Below are 23,381 nucleotides of genomic sequence, written 5' to 3'. Positions count from 1 at the left end.
TACTTAAAGGGACTCTTCTAGTCACCATAAGTGCTTGCAGACCTGTGGCATGGATGGTCCCATAAATCCTGAGAATGGGCAGCTGAGCTCCAAGTCAGCACTTGTCTCTTGAAGAGTTCTTTTCTACCTCACACTTCTCTGTGGTTCTCCAGACCACAGAAATTAAGGTTTACCCCTGAAGTTTCTTTGTTGTTGTTGCTGTTGTTGTTTTGCAATACTGGGGTTTGAGCTAAGGGCCTACACCTTGAGTCTCTCCATAGTCCTTTTTTAGTGATGGGTTTGAGATAGGGTCTTGCAAACTATTTGCCTGGACTGGCTTTGAACTGTGATCCTCCTAATCCCTGTTCCTGAGTAGCCAGGATTACAGGCATGAGCCACCACTGCCCAGTTCGCCCCTGTTCTTTTATTAGGTGGAAGCAAACTTCAATTTTTATTTTTAGCAAGATCACATGCTTTCTCTCATATGTGGAAGCTAGACCTACAAGTTAAATGTGTATATATAGAAACATATAAGATTACATATATATATATATATATATAGAGAGAGAGAGAGAGAGAGAGAGAGAGAATAAAATTGTATTAGTGAGTATGTCTAGGGGGCTATGGGAGATGAGAGAGATAAAATGTTAGAAAATGAAAGATACTGAAAGAACCTATTTAGATATGAATATAGTGCACTGTACAGAAGCTGTTGAATACTAGGGGAGCATGGTGATAGAGAATGAGTAACAGGGAAGGGGGTTAATTTGATTAAAGCACGAGATGAAGTATCATGGCAAAGCCCTCTTGGACTATCAATATACACTTAATCAAAAAAAAAAATGAAGGGCAGGAGAAAAAAATAAATCTTTTCCAGAGGTGGGTATCAGTGGAAGGGGGGGTGAGCACAGAAAGGGAGAATAAGGGTGAATATGGTGGATGTATTTTGTAACCATATATGAAAATAGATGAAACCTGTTGAAAGTGTTCTAAGAAGCAGGGAGGGGGAAGAGGAAGAATGATGGAGGAAGTAAATTCAACTAAGATATATTTTAAACACATATGTAAATAGCACAATGTATCCCCCTACACAACTATTATATGATAATAAAATCATAAGAATTTTATTTTAGAGGGTTTTTTCCTATTAAATGTTTACTTATTTAAGCGAGGAAATCTAAGGATAAAAGAACTCTCGATTCTGGGCTAAATGTACACCTAATATGTTTGTTTCTCTTTCCATCACAACTGTGAGCCCTGCCTGTCTTCCCATGATAAGCAGGCCAGTCCAGCAGCCGGTGAGGTACATATCATGATACCACCCACATGGGAAGAACATCTCTCACTAGCTCCTAGAGAGAACTCCAGCGAAGTCTCTGGTTGACTTATTCTGAGTCATGAGCCCATTTGGGAGCCAATTTTGTGCCTAGGGGGATGTGAGACCTTGGTGAGGCAGGCATGATCTCCTTCCCACACTGTGGCAGGAGCTCAGGTGACCCCAGCATCAAGGGGTCAATCCCCCCAAAACCCAGAAAACAGGAGTTTGGAAAACATGATGATTGGGCTAACACTTCAGCTGTCCTCTATAGCAGAGATGTGAGTTAATGTGGTTCCATGCTGTATCTCATCATATGCAACTGAATAACATGGAGTTCTCTTCCCTAACCTGCATCATCTGGGGCTTTGCAATTCTCTGAGTCTTGCAATGGTAGATTATTTATTATTAATCACTTCTGATCCCTTCAGGTGTTATAAAAGTGTTCAGTCAATACTTTCAAACACTTACATGACTGAGCAGAAATAGAATCACTTACCTCTAAAATCATCCCCAATAGTCTCAGCTGGGTATTTTATGTTGGCTCTTTCCCCTATAGTGAATGGTGATAGCATCAAATCTCCTCTCTCCAAAGTGTAAAAGGAAAGCTCTGCTACTTGAACATCTCAAGAATAAACTAAGTTTAATGGTGACTTCAGGTCCACGAACTATGTTTGCGTTAAACCTTTCTTACTTACTCTTTCTTGGCCCTCATTCTCCAATATCAGCCAAGACTACTGCTCTCTCTCATCCCCTCTGTCATCAACACTGTCTGACAGTATCTGACATATCTGTGTACATAGTTATTGTCAGCTAACATTCAGGTGTCTAGCATGTCATTTACTTGGGTCACCACAGGTTTTAAACAGTTCTTATACATAGCAAGTGTTTGATAAATATTAGTTGGCTGTAAGATAAATCATATACAGAATCCCTTTTCTCATAAGCAATTCTCATAGAATCCAAGATGGAAATGCTACAATAATCAGCTCTTAAGTTAAAAAGTATTACCCTGCCTGAAAGTACTAGTGTACTAACTTCTCACCTCCAGCAAGATATCCATCTAACCAGGACTTCAGAAAGCCCTCAAGATGTTGAAGTTTACTGTACTTTGGTGCCCCTCAGTTTCTACAGCCTTTTAACTTCCCGCACCAGCTATGAGCTTGGGAAATTGACTTTCTAATGAAACTATTTCACACCACCTTTCAAGTTCTAGTGGGCTCTTGGCTTTCTCCAACACAATGGTCAGGTTGCTGAGAGGACTGAACAACCAGCACTTTGGGGGAACTATCCCCACTTTTTGAATTCCTCTGTTGTCCTTAACTTCCTCCATTTCACCTGAGTTATTTCTCCATTCAGAAGCCCCTAAAGGCCTGAGTTCAGAAGATGCTCACAAGATGATTGTACTTTTTGAATTGGTCTAATGCAACCATGAAAGAACACTGGGCTCATTACCACCTACCTAATTACTTTTCACATTCATTGAGGTCTTCTTGCTTTCACGTTGGCCAACATACCCTCTTCTGTTTATGAAGAAACTTTGTAGATAAGTTTACTCCAGCTGCAATCAACCTTTCTAGAAGAAAACGATTCTCTCTGACAGGACAAGACCTCCTAAAAAAACAACAGCAGGAACAGCAGCTAAACAACACTGCTGACACCTAAAAGAGTAGGGAAAAAAATAGCTAGTGGGGGAAAAAAAATAAGTTCATAAACATTGCAGGGAGGCAAAACTCCCCCAGCTCTCATGCTACATGTGGCAACCAATTACTCTCTCAAAAGAAGAATGCAGGTCTTACATGAAGTGGAACAATTAATTTCACGCTTGTCATCCTAGCCTCAATAGTAAGTTGATTTGAATCAGATATTTGTGGTACATTACAGCTTGCAGGGGACAGTTCTGGGGCCTCCTGAGCTGATGGACTGCCTTGATGGCTACCATTGTAAAACAATCCATCAATAAGAGTAATTATGGTATTGATCAAAGTGGTTGGCTGCTTCAGATTGGAATCAATTCTCAGGAGTTGCTGGGAACAGAAATGTCTAATGGACTCTTTCATCACTAGTCACTGCAGCAACTGAAACAGCTAATATTCTGGAAAGTTCTTAATAATTACTCATTGGATCTGCATTTCTGCTTCAGTGGTCATAACTAGACCCTGCTTACTGTAGCCTGAAAGTCAGTCTAAGAGGATGAAGGAAGAGGCAGGTGCAGATTTATAACGTACCAGCATTAGTCAAAAAAAAAAAAAAAGTAGAACAAATAATGTGGAAAATGACATTCAGTAATTTTATTGTGTCCTGTTAATCTGTTCTACAGAGAGAAATAGGAACAGAAAGAAGACAGCATAGTGTATAGGGGTTATTCTCCCAGTGGTTCCTGACAAAAGAATAAAAATTATTTCAGTGTTGACAGCATCAGCAAGAGAGTACACAATACCATTAAATTCTCATGTATGTGTCACTCACCATATTGTGGTGCACAGAGAAAAGTCTGGACTCTTTGGGAAGTAGCATAAACTTGGTAAGACCTACAACAAGCCCAATAAACCCACTTGCCCTTTACTTCACTCAAATGCCTACTGATTTCTACTCAGGCTGTGCCATATCCAGGGAAGCTCCCATAGGACACCAGAAGATCCCAGAAGTTACCACATTGCTTACTAGATGCCCCTTACTTGGCACAGTTAAGAGAAAGGGTGGCTGTTCCTCTTCTGCTAATAACTAGACGACATGCAATTTCGATCACACTACACACCTCCTCAGTGACATGATTTCAGGTCCACCTGAAAGAGAGAGGTATTGTCAATATCAAATCTGAGGGTCTTCTATTTCTAAGACTCCATGTATACAACCTTCTTTCCAGGCACAGTTCAATGGCGAGTCCTCACAAAGATTATTTTTTGTCCCTAAATTTGACAGTGATGGTTGAGATCCAACTATGTTTTTGCATTGCTTTTCTTTTTTTTATTGCCCACCCCAACTGTGACACTTAATAAATGTGTAAACCTCTCTGTGCCTCCACACATTCATTTCCACCTCAGTACAAAAGGATAAAATGATTAATTCTAAAGGGAATGTGTTTAGAAAAGTTCTTACTGAAAGACATTTGGGGATGACTTGAGATTCCCAGAGTATGGAAGTAGGGAAGGGGCTCTGGAGTAGAGTGAACAACTAAGCAAGGCCAAGGGGCAGGAACATGGGGTTAACTGACACAGGAAAGGTTGGGGAAGGGACAGCCAAAGCAGAGTGGGAAGCAGACAGGGAAGGGCCTGTAATGCAAAGCAAAGATTATACTTCTGTGAAAGGCAACAAAAGAGTCATGCTGGGCTTCTAAGCAAAGGAGGATGCTGATGGAAACATTATTTTAGGAACAGTGGCCCAGGATTATGGTGAAAAATGGACCAGCTCAGAGATTATTGCAGTCATTCAGAGGAGATGTAATGCTAAAATGCCCAATTTTTCAAAATGAAGTATCCTGTAATTTGGGACATTATTTCAAACAGCAAGTTAATTAATACTCATGTGAACATTTGCCAATGCAAGTCCTAGAGCTGAATTCTGTTCTGTATTTGCAAGCTGCAAGAGTGGCCACAGACTTATGAGGAGTTTGCAGAATCGTTAGTTGTCCTTCTTTATATATCAAGACTCCACAAGCCATGTGAGTGAATGCAATTTGAGTTTGGAAAGTTTCAAGATAACAACAATTTATTTAAAGGCTTAGCGGGTTTTAACACCAGAATGACTCTTAAACTCTCCTTAGCTCTATAACATTACTATTAAATCAAACATGATTCCACTTTCAAAAGGGGGAAATTGGGTTTAGACAGTTTATAACCGGAGAGAAAAAATGTGTGCAATAGAATCCAAATGGCCATTACACATGGAAAACATTATAGATGCTTGTCTCCCCTCTGCAACCAAATATTCATTTCACTGATGGTGAGATTATGGAGGCTGACAATAGTCAATTGAGATTACTCCAGTGCTTTTATCTGTACTTGGCAGCACCTTTGAGCTGGGGCTGGAGGACAGGAAGATATTCTATTAATGCTCTTCACAGAAGATTTCATTGATAAAGTCTCCATGTTGCAGATAAAGGGCTGCCTTCATACCAGAAATTGCACCAACTCCCTTAGCAATGCAAATACTGTGTACAGCATTTTCTCCTATCTTTCCTGTTGGTTCCTATGAATATCTGACGAGGAAGCTTCAAGGAATTTACTTTGATTCAAATAAGTAATAATGGCAACAATAACAATAGTACTAACAGCAACTAACTCTTATGTAGCACTTAGAGCTAATTGCTATTTTTAGAGCTTAGCATTTAATCCTTATAACAAATTTATGTATTTCACTTAAATTTCCATTTTCATATAGGGAAAATGAAGCTCAGAAAAGTTAAGCAATTTGCTCATGCTCATATTTTTGCAGGTCAGCAATGGCAGGTACATACACATAACCACAAAGAAGCTATCAGAAACTTGCATTTGGTGGATATGTCATTGCATTCTACAAGGTAAAAATATTGCATTGTTCCAAAGCAACAATAGTTTATTAGAAGCTAACTAATGGAGTTCTCACTGGTTCCTCAGTCACCTTCCCCCAGAAAAGAAAATGGAAGGGAAGGAAGCACTGCATTGTGAGATAGTAAACCCCTTTTCCCCCCAGTGCCCTCTCAGAAAATGGAAAATGATGTTCCAGGGACCAGATGCATTCCAGGAAAACTAAACCTGCCATCTGAAGGAAGAGCATCTCTCCTTAGGGCAAGGCTTCTCAAGAGGTCTAGGGAAACAGCATATTTCTGAGCCCATCCGAGACTTAATCCAATGACTTGATGCAAAGAATTAAGGAATCACATTTTTTAAAAAAGATCTTTATGTAATCTATGGTGAATCCTTATATTAGAAACATTACCTTGTCATTCTCATTCTCTCTCTCAAGATGACCTTCTCCTTTCCTAATAAACTTTACTATCACTTTTAAAAAATTAGTCTCTAATCTTGATACAGCCTTCATCTAACGTAATCTTGCTAGCCATGAAGTCCTCCAAAAGGCACCATATATACACAAATTCACAATACTTATTGCAAATCAAAACATGTGTAACAGGAATAAAGAGACCCATTGCAACCTCTTGCTCTCAAAAGAATTAACACTGCAAGGCTCATTGAGCTGAGCAAACAAACACCGTAGAAACATAGTGTTATTACAGTACTTCAAAATGTCACACTGATACCAAGATGCTGTGAGTGACAGAGCCTGGAAGAGCTGGTCAAACTGGGGGCATTTTTAAATCTTAAATATTAAAGGTTCAATTTCAGAGCCACATATAAATAAAATGGACACACAACAATCCAGGGAGAATATAGATCAAATCCTGACCTTAAAAGACCAGAACGTCTCTGAAAGTGTGCATAGGTTGGTAAGACCAGAAAACGGCCTAAGGTGAGGAACCAGATTCATAGAAGGGAAATTGGTTATGTTTCCTGGGAACCTGGTACTACATGCTCTGCTAGCCCTGGTTCCTCCAGAATTCTCCATTTTAACTCCCCTCTTGTGGTATCCTCAGCCAATAACAGGCTTCAGGATGGCAGGGGCACAGAAAGCATGCCACGGGTTTCATTCAGATGCCTAGCATTAACTTGCTGGAGGGGTGAGGGAGGCACAGGAAGACATGGGAGCCACAGTGAGTGGCTGGTCCCCAGCAAGAAGAGCAAAGAGAAAAAGCAGCCTGTAGGGAGAGGCCAGCAACAAAAATTTTCACATGGAGAGTACCAAGTCTAATTTTAAGAAACTGTAGTCCTGGTAAAATAGTCACTAGCCAGTTAAAGCCCTTCTGAAATAAAGGAACAACAGAGCAAAAACAAAACTGGAGACATGAGAGAGATAAGATGCCAGCCAACTGTCTTAACCACAGAAATGAGACATAACTGACCCCAAGCTAACACACTGGTATGATAAGTACGCTGACATCATCTACTAGTAGGCTGATGCAGGTCCACAGTAAAATGAAGTTGTTCTCAATATTTGATGTGAGACCCAGTTAACAAAGTCCACTGTAAATCTTAGGCTAATCTGACAAACTCATCATCAGACCTACCTACAAAGGATGAAAACAGAGAATTTCCAGAATTTACCAGAAAACAGGGAGGGAGGAACAGAAGAAAGGTAAAGGGAGGGAAGGCAGGAGGGAAAAAAGAGAGATTCTTATGCCAAAAGGCAGTTCTGTAGAAAGAGAAAGGAGACCACTAGGATGCAAGTACTTTACATAGCAGCATCTTGGGAGCCCAATTAAGAAGGATTTCTAAGGAGATTACTGTATGAATAAAAAATTGCATAAATACATAAATACCAGAACCAAGCAGATTTCAACAGGAGGACTGAAACAGTAAAACACCAGGGCCTTGCTATAACCCAGCAGGTCTTCAAGTTTCACAATACTGTTCTGTCTTGTAAATGAAATCATTTTACAACAATATCATTTTTGAGGTTTTCTAACTAGCCTCTTGGAACCAGGTCACTTGATACTAATTCTGCTCCATATCAGTTCTATACTCAGGTTCCAATGTAACACTATTCATTTGTATTCAAGAGAGAGCGTACAGATTTAAAGGGCCAGAGCAGGTATAAGGCAAACATTATTTAGGAAAGCAATGAAGTTACTCTATTTCTGAAATTACTAAGAGCTGGACGACATGGAACTGGTGTAGAGGGGAAGGCTCCAAGGGACTTTTTGATGAAAATACATTGACATTTGAGATTCCTACTCACTCTCATTACTGCAATGTCACAAACTGCAGATCCTCAATAAACAGGGAAATGACAGTAATAATGCTTCACCAGAGAATCCTGGATTTGTCATCATATTTCATCCTAAATAATCTACAGTTTCAAATTAAGATAGTTAGGCAACTATATTCATTATCTCTCAACTTCAAAATACACATGCTGATTTTTCTCAAAGAACAGGAGATGCCCAGCCACTCATGTCAGAGGCAGACTCTGCTTCTCCTGCCTCTGGCAATGTGGTGGGAGTCCAACTACTGGGGCAGGACCAGTGCCACGCATCATGTCCACTGGATGTCTCCTGGGTCATGTTTCCCTGCTTCCCTACTCCAGCTGACCCCAGCCACCCCCATGCCCCACACAATCTATGGTCCTGAAGGTTTGTACTCATACTCTACAAGTTGATGCTGCCTTGGGGCCTTTGCACCAGCTGTTTCTCCCTCCTAGAAGCCTCTTTACTCAGATTGTCACTCCTTTCTGTATTAGATTTCTGATTAAATGGTACCTTCCCTGCAGATTAAATGTGACCTGACCCGGCCAGTGAAACACAGCGATTACCCTGCTATCTAGGAATACTGAAGTTCATACCCCTGTCTGATATTTTCTTCTTCATTTGTTTCCTGTCCTTTCCTCACCACAGTAAGCCTTCTACAAGCTTTGTATGTATTTTAGTTGACAAGTAAAAATTGTATGCATATGATATATAGCATACATTGTATATGCTATAAATATACATATGTATCAATGTATACATTGATATATGTATACACTGTAGAATTCTAAATCAAATGATTAAATATATGCATCACCTCACATGCTCATCATCTTTTGTGGTGAGAACACTTAAAATTTATTCTCTAAGCAGTTTTCAAATAGACAATACATTGTTGGGCTTATAATTTTGTTCAGCATGTATCAACTATGGAACACAAAAACCAGGATTCTGCTCAGTCACTCCAACATGTACATTAGAACAAAATCACCCAGTCATGGAAGCAAGGATATAAAACAGTGGGAGGAGCACTAAGTGGGTTCAGTAATCACAGCTGCCTCTTTCACACTTCAGACTTCACAGATATGATGCTCCAAGCACACACAGCAATCCTGAGAAAGACTGTTGCTGTGAAGCTCTGCTAGATGCACAGGCCTCCTGCATTTTCAATTCTGACTGCTCAGCCACTAATGGAGAGCTCTGGAGACTCTGTGATAGCAAATGCTAAAGGCAATTGAAGAGTTGTCTTTAGTTATTTGCAGCTGCTATGAATCATGTTTATGTTATTTAAGACAAAAGGAGGGATAGGGCCCAACATTCATTCACCTCCAAAACAAAATGCACAGAGTTTTATAACAGACAGTTGATGGTTGTATTAGTTAGGATTTTCCAGAAAAAAGACTTCTGTGTGTGTGTGTGTGTGTGTGTGTGTGTGTGTGTGTGTGTGTGTGTGTGTGAGAGAGAGAGAGAGAGAGAGAGAGAGAGAGAAGAGAAGAGAAGAGAAGAGAAGAGAAGAGAAGAGAAGAGAAGAGAAGAGAAGAGAAGAGAAGAGAAGAGAAGAGAAGAAAGGGGAGGAGGAGGAAGGAAGGGCGCGGGGAGGGGAGAGGAGGGAAGTCTGAGATGCACAGAAAGAGATAAGGAATTGCCTCTCATAAGTATGGAGAATGACAAGTTCACTCACAAATTCACTCACAAGAGCCAATGGTACTGATAAGTCTGCAAGCAGCATGCTGGAAAATTCCCTCTTGCCAGGGGAGGCCAGTTTTTTTGTTTTATTCAGGCTTTTAATGAATTGGGTGAGGCCCACCCACATAATGGAGGACAATCTCTTTATGCAAAGTTCACCAATTTAAATGCTAATCTCATCCAAAAACACTCTCCAAAGTAACACCCAAAATTAACATCCCAAGTCCTTGTCAACTTGGCACCCATATGTGTCTCCTTAAACCATGCTGAATCTCCAAATAATATGATCATAGCTCTACCTCATATGATACAAGTATCCATATACAACTGAAAACACATCAACCCTTTCCCAAAAAAGTCTTTGGATGATGTTTAGTTCTCTCCTCGATATTCCATAACTTCAATACTATGATATATAGTTAACAATACTTAAATTCTTGTTGTAAAGTCAATACATCTTCTGTTATGTAAAAAAGGATAACAGGAAAGAAAACAAAGGTTTTTGTCATATACACACTCATAACCAAACAAAAAAAAGTTCTCCCTTCTGCAACTGTTCACATGATCATAGCTAGGATTCTTACCCATGGGTATCCCCTTTGCCCACAGAAAGCACCTAAGCTAGTTGGTGCTGTTCACCTGGCAAGGTGACACAAACATTAAGATAGAGCTATATTATTCAGCTAGAGCTGCCATAACAAAATGCTTCAGACTGGGCAGCTTAAAGAACAGAAATGTACTTTCTCACAGTTCAAGATCAAGAGGCAGGCACAATTGGTTTCTGATGAGGCCACCTTCCTTGACTTGTAGAGGACCACCCTTTCACTGTCCTCACAGTGAGACCCACACTGTTCTCTGTGGGTCTCTATGAGACATCCCTGGTTTCTCTTCATTTTATTCTAAGAAAAACAGTCCTAGTGGATTAGGGCCCCACTCTTACGGTCAGTCTCATTTCATCCTAATTACTTCCTTAAAGGTCCTGTCTCTAATCCAACCACATTGGTAGTTAAGGCTTTAACCTATGAATTTTTTTTCCTTTATTGTTGTGATGGGATACATTGTGGCATTTACATAGGTTCTGACAATGTATCAGTATATTATACACGAATTCACCTCCTGTACCATTCTCCATCACTCCCCAACCATCCCCAATACTGGAGTAGTTTCAACAGGTATCATTTTTGCATTTACATACATGTGTACACAACTTTTTGCATAGGATTCACCCTCCTACCCCACCCTCCTACCCCTTTTCCCCAACACCTTCCCCCTCCCACTGATGCCAGTCCTCCCCCTGAGCAGGAATTGTTCTGCCCTACTGTTCCCCAGTTTTATAGAAGAAAAGAGAGAAAAGATAAAACAAAAAACATGGTTTAGCTTGTTTGCAATAAAGGCAGTTATGAATTTAAAGAAGGGACATAAATTACTCCATAACAGCTTATAACATTCCAGGGTAAAATATAGCAAGTAATAGTTAAGTAAAATAAGATTCTTCCATTTTTGAGAATCATTTATCCATCTAACATGAATACATTTGGCCAACAGTTTGAGTACCTACCATGTACCAAGCACTGTACAAAGAATGGCAGACAATCAGTGAAGAGTTAACCCAACACGAGAGTATGCCTTAGGTATTGGTTATCATGGCCACTGTTCTCAGATAATAGGTCTTGTATAGGATTTCAGAAATGAAACTGCCTTTTCATTTCGGGCAATTTTTCTTGAGTTATAGATTTAATGTCAATTCTGTGTCTTCTTTGGGTTTTATTTTTCAGATGCCCCTATTAGTCATATGTTAGATTTCCTTTGCTTATTTTTATTATTTTGTCCCATTCTTTTTGTTATACTTTTTACACTTAAAATATTCCTATTTTTCTGATTCTATTTCCTTTAAGATGTTTTCTGCTCTGTTTATTTGTCCTTATTTTCCTTCTAGTTCAAGTTTTATTTCTAAAATATTTTTTATTTTATTTTCAATGCTTCCCTCAATTTTGTCACCTCATTTCTGAGTTTATTCTAATTGAATCATGTCATACTTTCATATTTTATATTGCTTAGTGAATTTTTAGTTCATTTTGATGAAGTAATAGGCTGTACTTGTAATTTGTTTTGTGGGTGTATTTGTGTTTTGGTTTGGGTGTGCTGTGTCTGTAGACATGTTACTCAGCTCCTTATTCTTTTTAACATACTTTACATAGGATTTTACTCCCATCCTTTTTTGTGGCTTTTCCTAAACTTTGAGGAGGAAGCATGGTTCACGGAGGGGTTTCTAACTTCAGAGCTCCCTCTCCTGTTGTTTTCACGTAGTATGAAAGAAATGTGGCAGTTGCTTTCTCAGATGGCTTGGCTCTTTCTACACCCATGTCCACTTTTATTACTAAACCTTTAAGCGAAAAGAGCATCTGGCCAAAAAGAACGTGACTAACAAAAGAAAAATATTAAAATCACACATGAAAAGCAACAATTAATATAGAAAGAAGACAAAAGATTTAAGATTCTCCAAAAAAAAAAGGAGAAAAAAAAAGAGGAAGACATTAAGCATAATGGTCATAGTTCACATACAAGAACTCAGGGAATATTGTTCTCTTGAGTCATTTCTGAGAAATATACTAGAGAATAACCTTCAGACAGTCAAACTAGCTAAGAAGTAGAGATTAAGACTGGTGGTAACTAGTACACATATCAATACCTATAATAAAATTAAGACTATAAGAATATTATAAAGGAGCCTATAGTATGTAACTGTGATATACTCTCAAAATGTAGATATAGTATATTGGGAAAAGAATGCAAAAAAATGTTTTAAGTATTTTGGGTAATCACCTTCATGGTCACAACATTATTCTGAGATTTTTTTATATATATGAGATCAAGCAGATGAGTTGTTATGAGATATTCTAACATCCCTGTGTCCTTAGAACCAAGCATTTTTGTGTATGTGTGTGTAAAAGAAAAGAGATATAGATTTAATATATAAATGGTTAAGTGAAAATGCTGAGATCCTATATTTGAATTGGAAGTATTACATGAAATCATAATGCATTACATGTATATTCATATCCAAAGCATATTAACAAGAGAACAATTAAAATAAGAAGAGAGAGGGGATATCGCTTCATTCATTAAGCTAGTAGGCAGGATAACTAGTAAACATAAATTTAAAAAAAAAAAACTTCCAAAGCAAACAGGTTTACTGATAAAGTTTCCCTATTAGGAATTAACAGGGGACAATGATAACAGAGAAGAGCAAACCCCAAACTAAAAGTATCTATCCTAGTGCTGCATTTTCATTTGGGAACTAGACAGGGAGAGGAACCATTGCTGATAGTTTTTAATGTTTAAATGTAATGTTTAGCCTATTTTCCATAATCAGCATTCATTCATGATGACACTGGTGAGGGACCAGGGAGGCCATGTAACCTTCTCAAAATCAGACCTTCGGAAAAGATGCTCTATTTCTCAAACTCTGCATTTTACCAAATTACTACTGCATTCACTGCATTATCAGTCAAAAGCTGGCTGATGGGACTGGAGGGGCATGGCTCAAGCATAGTCCATGAGTTCAATCTCCAATACGACACCAAAACCAAAACAAAACAAAAAAGCCATGCACTAGCCAAAGTGCTTTTAATGGACTGAGAGGCCATCGAACACACCAGGCTGTGGATAGAGGTGAAAGGACAGGCCTGGCCTAAGGTTAAACATAAACCAACTCCAAAACCAATACTCTTGTTCTCTCTGTTTGGTATAAGTCACCATTTGATGGTTTCAGTCAGAGAATCCCCAGGGAATGAGCATTTTCTCAAACCCAGCCTCACACAAAGTCTAAAAACCTTTTTTTTTTTCCAAAATGAAGACACTGTTGAGAATGAAAAGAAATTACATTAATAATTTTGGCAGATAAGTAGTAGAAACTGGCACTGTCCTGGGTAAATCAGGACAAAAGATGACATTACTTTTAACCCACCTAACATACCTTAAGCAGCTCACGTGATACCTAAGTCTTTCTAGAATCTCTGTTTCAGCTCCACATAAAAGGCTAGCATATAATTACCAGACTTTCGATAGGTCCCAATGGGTATGAATAAGAGGATTTTAGGAGATGCATGGACAAATGTGCATCTTTGACTGATTAAATCTTTGCATATGTATTGAACATAGGTATAAGCAGCACATTAAACATGATTCCAAATATAGTATGGCTTATAATGAAACTAAAATCTTTCAAACTGCTAGTTGATTTAAATTTTAAAATGTCTGTAAGCACCTCAATAGGTGATCTCAATTACAGCACATACAATAAGAATGGAGGTTAAATGCAGACATCTATTGCTTTAAAACCATCATCATATTCAATAACTGCTTCTTTTTTCCTTTATTCAATCACAAGCAAACCTTTGCTGAGCCCTTACTATGAGCTAGACATTACCCCAGACCATGGGGCCATGGGAGACTCTGGCCCCTGTCTCAAGGAATTCTCCAGCTAGCAAGTCTTCAGCACAAATGATGTGATTTTGTAAAGTTAATAAGGCATTTGACAGTTTGATTTAATAGCAAAAAATAATCACTATGCTTTACAGTTGGCAGTTTACACATATCTAGTCTCAATCAACTAAGTGCTATAGTGCCTATGAGGAAATGTTCCTTTCAAAGCCCCCTGTAATGCCAGCTGCACGTGATTCCTCACCTGCTCTCCCCAGACCCCAGAATCCCAGATGTGTTTTGCTCATCAGTAGCCATACCTATCAAAAAATGATGGGCAAGACTCAGCAGCTGAGTACTTGCTCCACTGCATGCACTTGTTGAACACTTGGACTCCAGTGTCTCCAACTTCTCCCCACAGAGTCCAAGACTGAGATGGACTGAGGGACATTATTGACTCTGGGGGAGCAGGTGCTAGAATCTGTTAGTCAAGTTAGGTCTGTCTCCAGCAGTGTAGGGGGGAGGTAGCCTAACACTTAAATCCGTAAGGAAGAACACCTGTGTCTGTGTCTGCTACAGAAGGGAGAGTATAGTTTGGAAAGGGCCTCCAGCTACATCTTAATATTCATCCTCTTATTAACCCAGTAAGGCAGGCAGGGCAGGTATCATGATTCGCTTAGCGCTAAGGCAAAAGAAAGCTCAGAGGGATCAGTGACTTGGATACCAAGTGGCAAAGCTGAAGCAGAGTGCGAGTAACTCCTGCTCAGTTATTTTAAGTCATGAGACTGGAATCAGATAATTGGGTGGCTAATTCCAAGGCTCCACCTTCTTGAGGAATACTTTCTATGGATGGAGGGAGGCAGGGAGGTTTTGTTTCCTTCCTTTGCTTGTTTGATTGATTAGTTTTCCCCCTTTTGATTCCAATTAACTAATCTTTTTTAGTAAGAACTATCAAATGCCTCACTGGTCTTAAGAACATGCATTCTGAAGAAAATCCTATCATTTGTGCTGCAATGGAAAAGACTTATGAATGATGTACCAGCCTTCATTTTTTTTTGCCTTTGCCCCACATAGTTTCCAAGCTGCGGAGATGGATCAACAACTTGGCTTTAAGGTCAGAAAAGTAATGACTAGGTAAAGACAAAAAAAAAAAGTGTTGAAAATAATTTGGAAGCATGTGAAGTTACTAGACACTAAGCACTGAATATTAATTAAGAGTACTCTTTCTGCTTTTAGCCAGCTCTTCTGGATCAACTCAGTCTTGGTCTTCTGCACCACCCCTTGTCTTTCTGGGAAGAAACCTTAATTTCAGTAGGCTTTGGGGACCATATGCAGCTCTGCTTATAAAGTACAAAGCAGCCTTGGGTTTCCAGGACTCCACAGGGCATGGGATTCAGGGAAAGCACTGAAAGCTCGAGGTGGAGGTTAAGATCTTAGAGAAGAGCTAGTGTCAGGAGCACCAGTTTACAATCTTAACTTGGAATTCAGCTGTGTGGCCAGAGACAACACGAGTAGCCCCACCATGTTATTCTTACCTCTAACACAGGTTTCATGATAGTTGTAGAGTCTTCTTTTCAGTATACCATGAGGACTACATGAAGGTCTGCTTAGGAAGTGCTTTTAACAGTGCCTAGCAGACCAAAGTACTCAGCTGCGGTCACCTCGACAACAGCCACATTCCCAGGTTGAAAGTGAGACTGAGATGTTACAGGTGAATTTTAGATTTCCCATAGAAACTGTCTGTTTGGATGGCAAATGAAAGCAAAGATACAGAGTGACCCCAAGGGGGGCCGGCTCTTAGCTGCTGGGCCCACTTGGCATGGATTCAAGCTTCATTTTTAGGTCAGGCAAAAGTGGACAAAACGATAAAGACTTCCAATTAGTTTTTACTTTTTGTTTTTGCTTTCCCCAGGAACTTGGTTAACATTTATTTAGGCACTGAGTTCTAAGGTATTTGTCTCCTTGAACTACGATATTTCTCAGTATATCACCTCCAATGTCCCTAAGGGAAAAATCAGCCTTCATTCTACTTGGTCCCTCTAAGTACATCTCAAAACCAGCAGATGAGAAGAATTAAGAGCCTGAAATCAATTTGAGAATCACATCATGAACCATGAAACAGGAAGTCAAATTCTTCTCCTCCATCCTTTCTCATCATCACTTACTGGAGGGAAATGCTCTCTGGGCTGCTGATCCACTTTCTCTTTACTTCCCCCAATTAGCATTCCGAGTGGGCGCCTCTCACAAGGAAAATCATCCAGCAACTTCTGTCGTTCTGATTATGCTGAAGCAGCAGAGGGTTTTCAGTAACCGCCTTTGACAAGTATTATTACATCTGGTAATTACTGTTCTCTTGGGCAAGTTGGAACAAAGCAGACTTGCTTATAGTTGATGATCTTTCACCCCCAACTGCTGGGGTCTTGACCTCCAACAACCAACCAACAGGATCTGCCAATCCCTTTTGTGGCCCTTGTCTGAGTTTACTTTCACACAAAAGGAAAAAAAAAAATCCACCTAATATAACCCATCATTAGCCAAATGTTTTCTCCTATCCTGATAGGTTGAATATTTCAAATTCTCTTACTTAGAGAGCCCCTTTAACATCTTGGACCACCCTAGGTAGCACTGACATAAATGTCAAAAGGATGTTTTATATTTTAAAATTAGAATTCATTTCTAAGAACTTAATGTTCTTTATCTGATTCTGTTCCCTACCCTGCATACTTTATTCCTGGCCCCAAATAAGATTCCACAGGTATTGTTTACTGGGTTTATTACAGCAGCAATTTAGTGACATGTTAAGTGCCTAACCTTGCATTCAGTGGCCTTATTTTGAAAGTGTCATCTGATTTTATTTTCACTGAAGCTAGGGTGGTGGGCTGTAGTAATACTATACTTTGTGCCTATTTTACTGATGAGTCCAGGGAAGATTAGAGACTCAGTTAATTTACACCAAATTCCATTTAATTTTGATCTGAAGCCATATAGTTTTATCTACCATATTATCTCCTTTGCCAGTGTTTTGAGAAAGACTCAGACTGTCTGCTTTTAGAAAGTCAAGTTAGAATTTGAACCATGATGGCCAGTAGAACACATTTGTCCTTTACAAACCTCTTCAGCCCAGAGCAATCTGCCTTCTGACCCAGCACTTTGGGCATGAACCTCTTATTTGACACAACTAATTACAAATAGACATAATAAGTGTTTTTCAGATGCATTTACTAACAACCCTAAAAAAGCATTCTTTGATTCTTACATTGGCATTGAATTTTGCCCATGACTTTTGTCTCTTCACCTGACTTCTAAAAGTTCTAACAGCTAGAGAAGTTAGGGTCATTGCTGTATACCCTTCCTTTGGGATAGTGGTTACCCTATAAACACTTACTGACTTATTTCTTTTACTTAACAAATATAATGACTATATTCTTAAGATTGAAAGAAAAAAAACAATAACAATCTCAAAAATCCAGTCCCTGATTTTTCTCATACTTCAAAAGTCCTTAAGGGGTCATGACTACACTCTAAGCCAAGCACTACTCCACAACTACGAATTAGCTGGCTAACTAATTAGTCTAGAGTGTTTCTTAGTGTACTACATTTTAGCTACAGGGCCAGAAACTCACACTTTCTTACCTATCAAATATTAACATGTTAACAAATGTTAAGAAAAGTGACTGATAACTAATTTAGAGGCATTACATCTGTAGTATGTTTACACTTCACAATAATAAACACATCTGTTGGTTTGTATGTTGCAAATAAGTAAAATATGTAAAATGATCCAAAGACCTCAAGTAAGTTCGTTATTGCTGTGGTTTATGTTTTTGGTAAACATCAATTTTGTAGGCAGGAACAAATTAATTTCCTTGAGTCAAAGGAGGGAAGTGAGTCAAGGAGAATCTCTGAACCCTTTGTGGCTGGCCCCCATGGAGGGCCACTTAAGACTGTATCATGAGGTGACTTGCCTCATGTGCTGGGATATTCTCAGCAGAATCTGCAAAGGCTCATTTTTCTTTATTTAGGCTGAAATTAAGAATGACCTCTGGTGTCATTTTGTCTTTTCTGAGGCAAAACAGGATGTATTTGCTTAATTGCATCTACTTTTCTACAGGTACCATCACCTATGAAAACTGACACCACAAAACTGACTGACTTGAGATTTACTGTTGTGCCTCAATATTGAGTAGCTCTATGATGACAGAAGGAAAATATCTTAGCAAGTGCATTCATATCCTGAGTTTTTCTGTTAAAATAGGTCCACATAGTGGGACTGCCAGAAGAAAGAAAATCGGATTTTTTTGCATACTCATTTAAGATGATTTACTCTACTTCTGTGTTCAACTGCAATTTGCTTCTGCCTCCTTAATATGCGAACATGATTGACAATGCAATAATAACTCAAGAGGTTATGGGACTGAAATAAAACCCAAAGTTTTGCAGAGTTTCAACCCAGCTATTAGAAAATTACAAACACATATTGTAGGGGTGAGAAGGACTGATATTGAGGAAGACTTTACTAACATGGGAATCATGCTGCAGACAATCAGTGGGCATGAGAAAGGCAAGTCTGATGAGTGCAAAAATTAGAAAATAGTACACAAGATGGCGGCTAGAGGGAGAAAGAAGAAAGCATGCTTCCTAAAGTAAAATCTTGGAGAGACGCTGGAAATACACAATACAGGAAAAACCACCGAGAAGAGGCAAAACTTTGACTCCTCCACACTTCCAGCCCACGCATAGCATCCTCACTTCACATTAAACGGAGAAACCAGGAGGGCTCCTGTGCCGCCCACAGACACCAGCACCCAGACAGCTTGGGAAGACGCAGACCACAAGGTGAGCTAAGTGGTACGTGGTACTCCCACAGACAACCCTGGGCCAGATCAGCATAGCCCCTGGACAGACCGACCCCCACCCAGGGGAAAAAAGAGAAACTGAATAATAAGCAATGACAAAAAAGACACGTAGCAAAGAGGGTGGGGCACCCTGAGTGCAGAAGATGGGGAGGGGAAATCCCTCACAGAACGGTAAATAAACAAGCTGGCTGGAGAAGGCAGGAGCAGCAGTACACGCCCAGCAATCAGGAGTGGGAAAGCTTGTAAAAGTGGCAGTGGGAGGAAAACTCCACAGGAGAGAGGGGAAGACCCACATCCCACGTGAGCTGTAAACAAACACGCCGGCCTGAGAAAACGGGTGCAGTGTCACCTCCCTCGGTGTGCTTGGAAAGGAGAAAGCTTGCAGCAGTGGCGGTGGTGCCCAGGAGAACTCTAAATAAACAAAGCCTGCAGGACTAGGTGAGTGTTAAGCTCACTCCTGAGATCTGCATGAATAAAGCCTCCAGCAACAGCAGGCTGACAGCAGCAGGCAAGCAAGCCGCAGCCTCAGATAGCCATTCACAGAACTGTCTCCAGACTCATTTTTTTTTCTCACTACCTTTGATGAGACACCAACCAAACTATACCTGCATGCTGAAAAACTTACTGAAATTGTATTGCATTTGAACATGGGAAACTTTATGGTGTTTTTTCTTTTGCTTGGTTTCGTTTGGTTTCATTTGGTTTTTTTCCCCTTTGATGAGACAACGACAGAACAACTTCTCAGACACCATCTCCAGAATTGGAGGCTGAGGGACTAACACCAAAATTATAAAGACTGAAACTTTATTGCATTTGAACTTGGAGATTTTTTAATTTATTTTTTATTTTTTAGTTTTTTAGGTTTTTTTCTCAATCCTCTCTCTGTCTCTCTAATGCCTGTTCAGCTTACTATTGATTAGTACACTATCTCTCCCTGTTTATATCTTTGAAACATTGTTTGTTTTGTTTTTTTACTTGTTTATTTGTTTTTCCCTCTTTAACTTCTTTGCTTTCCCTCTCATCTCACACTTCCATTCTAAATATCACCATTGTTATTATTACAAGCTAGAAAATACTTAATTGCACACAGTACAGGGACAGTAACAACACCAAGGGCAATGACGGATAGACAGAAAAAATAGGGAAACCAGTTTCCCCACAGCAAAAAATCAGTACAGGAACCAGAGGGAAATGAAGAAAATAAGACTCCAACAAAATGAAGATGAACTATGCCAAAGAACCCAAGGAAGCCCACAAGAATAATCTAAAAGAAGACATACTACAGGTACCCAATGAGAATTTTATAGAGATGATACTGGATATGGTCAACCAAAATGTACAGGAGACACTCAACAAATTCCAAGACAACAAAAATAGAGAATTTGAAAAAGCACAAGAAGAAATAAAAGAAACCATAGAAGCACTATATAAACACCCAAGTGAAACAACGAACACGATTAATAAAGAGATAAATGAACTCAGGACGAAAATAGACAACATTAAAGAGGAAATGACTTAGGATATGGAAAACCTCAGAAAAAAGAATGAAACAGAATTGCAAAACAAAATGGAAGGCCAATCCAGCAGACTAGAACAAACAGAAGACAGAATCTCAGAACTCGAAGATGAAATGGTAATTAAAGGAAAAACTGAAGAACTATTAATTAAACAATTCAAGACCTGTGAAAAGAAAATGCAAGAACTCACTGACTCCATCAAAAGTCCAAACTTGAGAATCATGGGCATCGAGGAAGGAGAAGAGGTGCAAGCAAAGGAAATGTGTAATATATTCAACAAAATAATAATAACAGAAAATTTCCCAAATCTAGAGAAAGCTATTCCCACAGACATGCAAGAGGTCTCCAGAAAACAAAACAGACCAGACAAAAATAGATCTACCCCATGGCATATTATCATTAAAACAACAAATACAGAGACCCGAGAAAGAATATTGAAGGCTATAAGAGAGAAAAAACAAATAACATACAAAGGTAAACCCATCAAAATCACAGCAGACTTCTCAACAGAAACATTAAAAGCAAGAAGAGCTTGGGGTGAGATCTTCTGGGTGCTGAATGAAAATAACTTCAACCCAGGATACTCTACCATGCAAAACTATCATTCAACATAGATGGAGCAATAAAAGTCTTCCATGATAAGCAGAAACTAAAACAATATGTGACCACAAAGCCACCACTACAAAAGATACTTCCAGGGATTCTGCACACAGAAAGTGAAACCCAACATAACCACGAAAGGGCAGGCAGCACCAAATTACAGGAAAAGAAAAAGCAAGAAAGTAGAGAGTAACTTCAACTTAGGTACACACAATCAAACCTTCAAACTACTAAGACAACTAAATGACAGGAATCACCACATACCTATCAGTACTAACACTTAATGTTAATGGACTTAATTCACCTATCAAAAGGCACCATTTGACAAACTGGATTAAAAATGAAGATCCAACAATTTGTTGCTTACAGGAGACCCATCGGACTGACAGAAATAAGCATAGGCTTAGGATGAAAGGCTGGAAGAAGATTTACCAAGCCAATGGCCCCCGAAAACAGGCAGGAGGAGCAATATTTACTCAAAGTAGACTTCAAATCTACATTGGTCAAATGAGATAAAAAAGGATATTCCATACTAATAAAAGGGGAAATAGACCAAAAGCAAATAACAATTATCAACCTATATGCACCCAATGTCAACGCACCTACTTTCATCAAACACCCTGAAGGAACTGAAAGCATGTATTAACACCAATACAGTGGTCGTGGGAGACTTTAACACCCCATTCTCATCAATAGATAGGTCATCAAAACAAAAAAATCAATAAAGGAATCCTAAATCTAAAATACATAATAGATCAAATGGACAGACCTGATGTCTACAGAACATTTCATCCAACTTCTACACAATATATATTCTTCTCAGCAGCACATGGAACCTTCTCCAAAATAGAAAATATCCTAGGGCACAAAGCAAGTCTCAGCAAATACAAGAAAACAGAAATTATACCATGCATTCTATCTGATAACATGCAATAAAAATAGAACTAAACAACAAAAGTAAAGACAAAAAACATGCAAACAGCTGGAAACTGAATAACTCATTGCTTAATGAACAATGGGTCATTGATGAAATAAAAGATGATATTAAAAAGTTCCTGGAAGACAATGAAAATGAAAACACAACCTACCGGAACCTATGGGACGCAGCAAAGACAGTCCTGAGAAAAAAGTTTATAGCCATGATTGCATATATTAAAAAGACTGAAAGATCCCAAATCAATGACCTAACGATACATCTCAAACTCTTAGAAAAACAAGAACAAACAAATCCCAAAACAAATAGGAGAGAAATAATGAAAATAAGAGCTGAAATCAATGAAATAGAAACCAAAAAAACCATACAAAGAATTAATGAAACAAAAAGTTGGTTCTTTGAAAAATAAACAAGATCGACAGACCCCTGGCAAACCTGACTAAAATGAGGAGAGAAAAAACCCAAATTAGTAGAATCTGGAATACAAAAGGGGCGATAACAACAAACACCATGGAAGTCCAGGAAATCATCAGAGACTACTTTGAGAACCTACATTCAAATAAATTCAAAAATCTTAAAGAAATGGACAGATTTCTAGATACATATGATCATCCAAAACTGAACCAAGAGGATATTAATCACCTAAATAGATCTATAACACAAAATGAAATTGAAGCAGCAATCAAGAGTCTCCCCAAAAAGAAAAGTCCAGGACCTGATGGATTCTCTGCTGAATTCTATCAGACCTTTAAAGAAGAACTGATACCAACCCTCCTTAAACTGTTCCACAAAATAGAAAGGGAAGGAAAACTGCCTAACACATTTTATGAAGCCAGTATTACACTCATCCCAAAACCAGGCAAAGACACCTCCAAAAAGGAGAACTATAGGCCAATCTCCTTAATGAACATTGATGCAAAAATCCTCACCAAAATAATAGCAAACCGAATTCAACAACACATCAAAAAGATCATTCACCACAACCAAGAAGGATTCATCCCAGGAATGCAGGGATGGATCAACATACAAAAATCAATAAATGTAATAAACCACATTAACAGAAGCAAAGACAAAAATAACATGATCGTCTCAATAGATGCAGAAAAAGTCTTTGATAAGATCCAATACCATTTCATGATAAAAGCTCAAAGAAAACTAGGAATAGAAGGAAAGTACCTCAACATTATAAAAGCTATATATGACAAACCTACAGCCAGCATTATACTTAACGGACAAAAACTGAAATCATTCCCTCTAAAATCAGGAACCAGACAAGGATGCCCACTATCTC

At 38.9% G+C, this 23,381-nt stretch overlaps 1 protein-coding gene across 4 annotated transcripts in view; it reads right to left on the bottom strand.

The window, feature by feature from the left end:
* Cacna2d3 (calcium voltage-gated channel auxiliary subunit alpha2delta 3) overlaps positions 1 to 23,381 on the bottom strand; it is a 903,262-nt gene that overhangs the window by 750,086 nt on the left and 129,795 nt on the right. Inside the window, exons 1-2 of one of the 4 annotated variants that reach the window (XM_074043967.1) lie at positions 3,973 to 4,071; positions 2,757 to 2,908 (exon numbers count right to left, since the gene is read on the bottom strand). The exons of 2 other annotated variants lie outside the window; for them this stretch is intronic. The gene's annotated coding sequence lies outside the window, so the exon portion shown is untranslated. Of the gene's footprint in view, positions 1 to 2,756; positions 3,109 to 3,972; positions 4,072 to 23,381 lie in introns of those variants that run through there. One more of the 4 variants, XM_074043968.1, reaches the window with a different exon arrangement.

This window comes from Castor canadensis, chromosome 10 (assembly GCF_047511655.1).
Source record: "Castor canadensis chromosome 10, mCasCan1.hap1v2, whole genome shotgun sequence".
Taxonomy (NCBI): Eukaryota; Metazoa; Chordata; class Mammalia; order Rodentia; family Castoridae; genus Castor; species Castor canadensis.
Note: the sequence above shows the minus strand (reverse complement) of the source record. Positions and strands in the feature narration are given on the sequence as shown.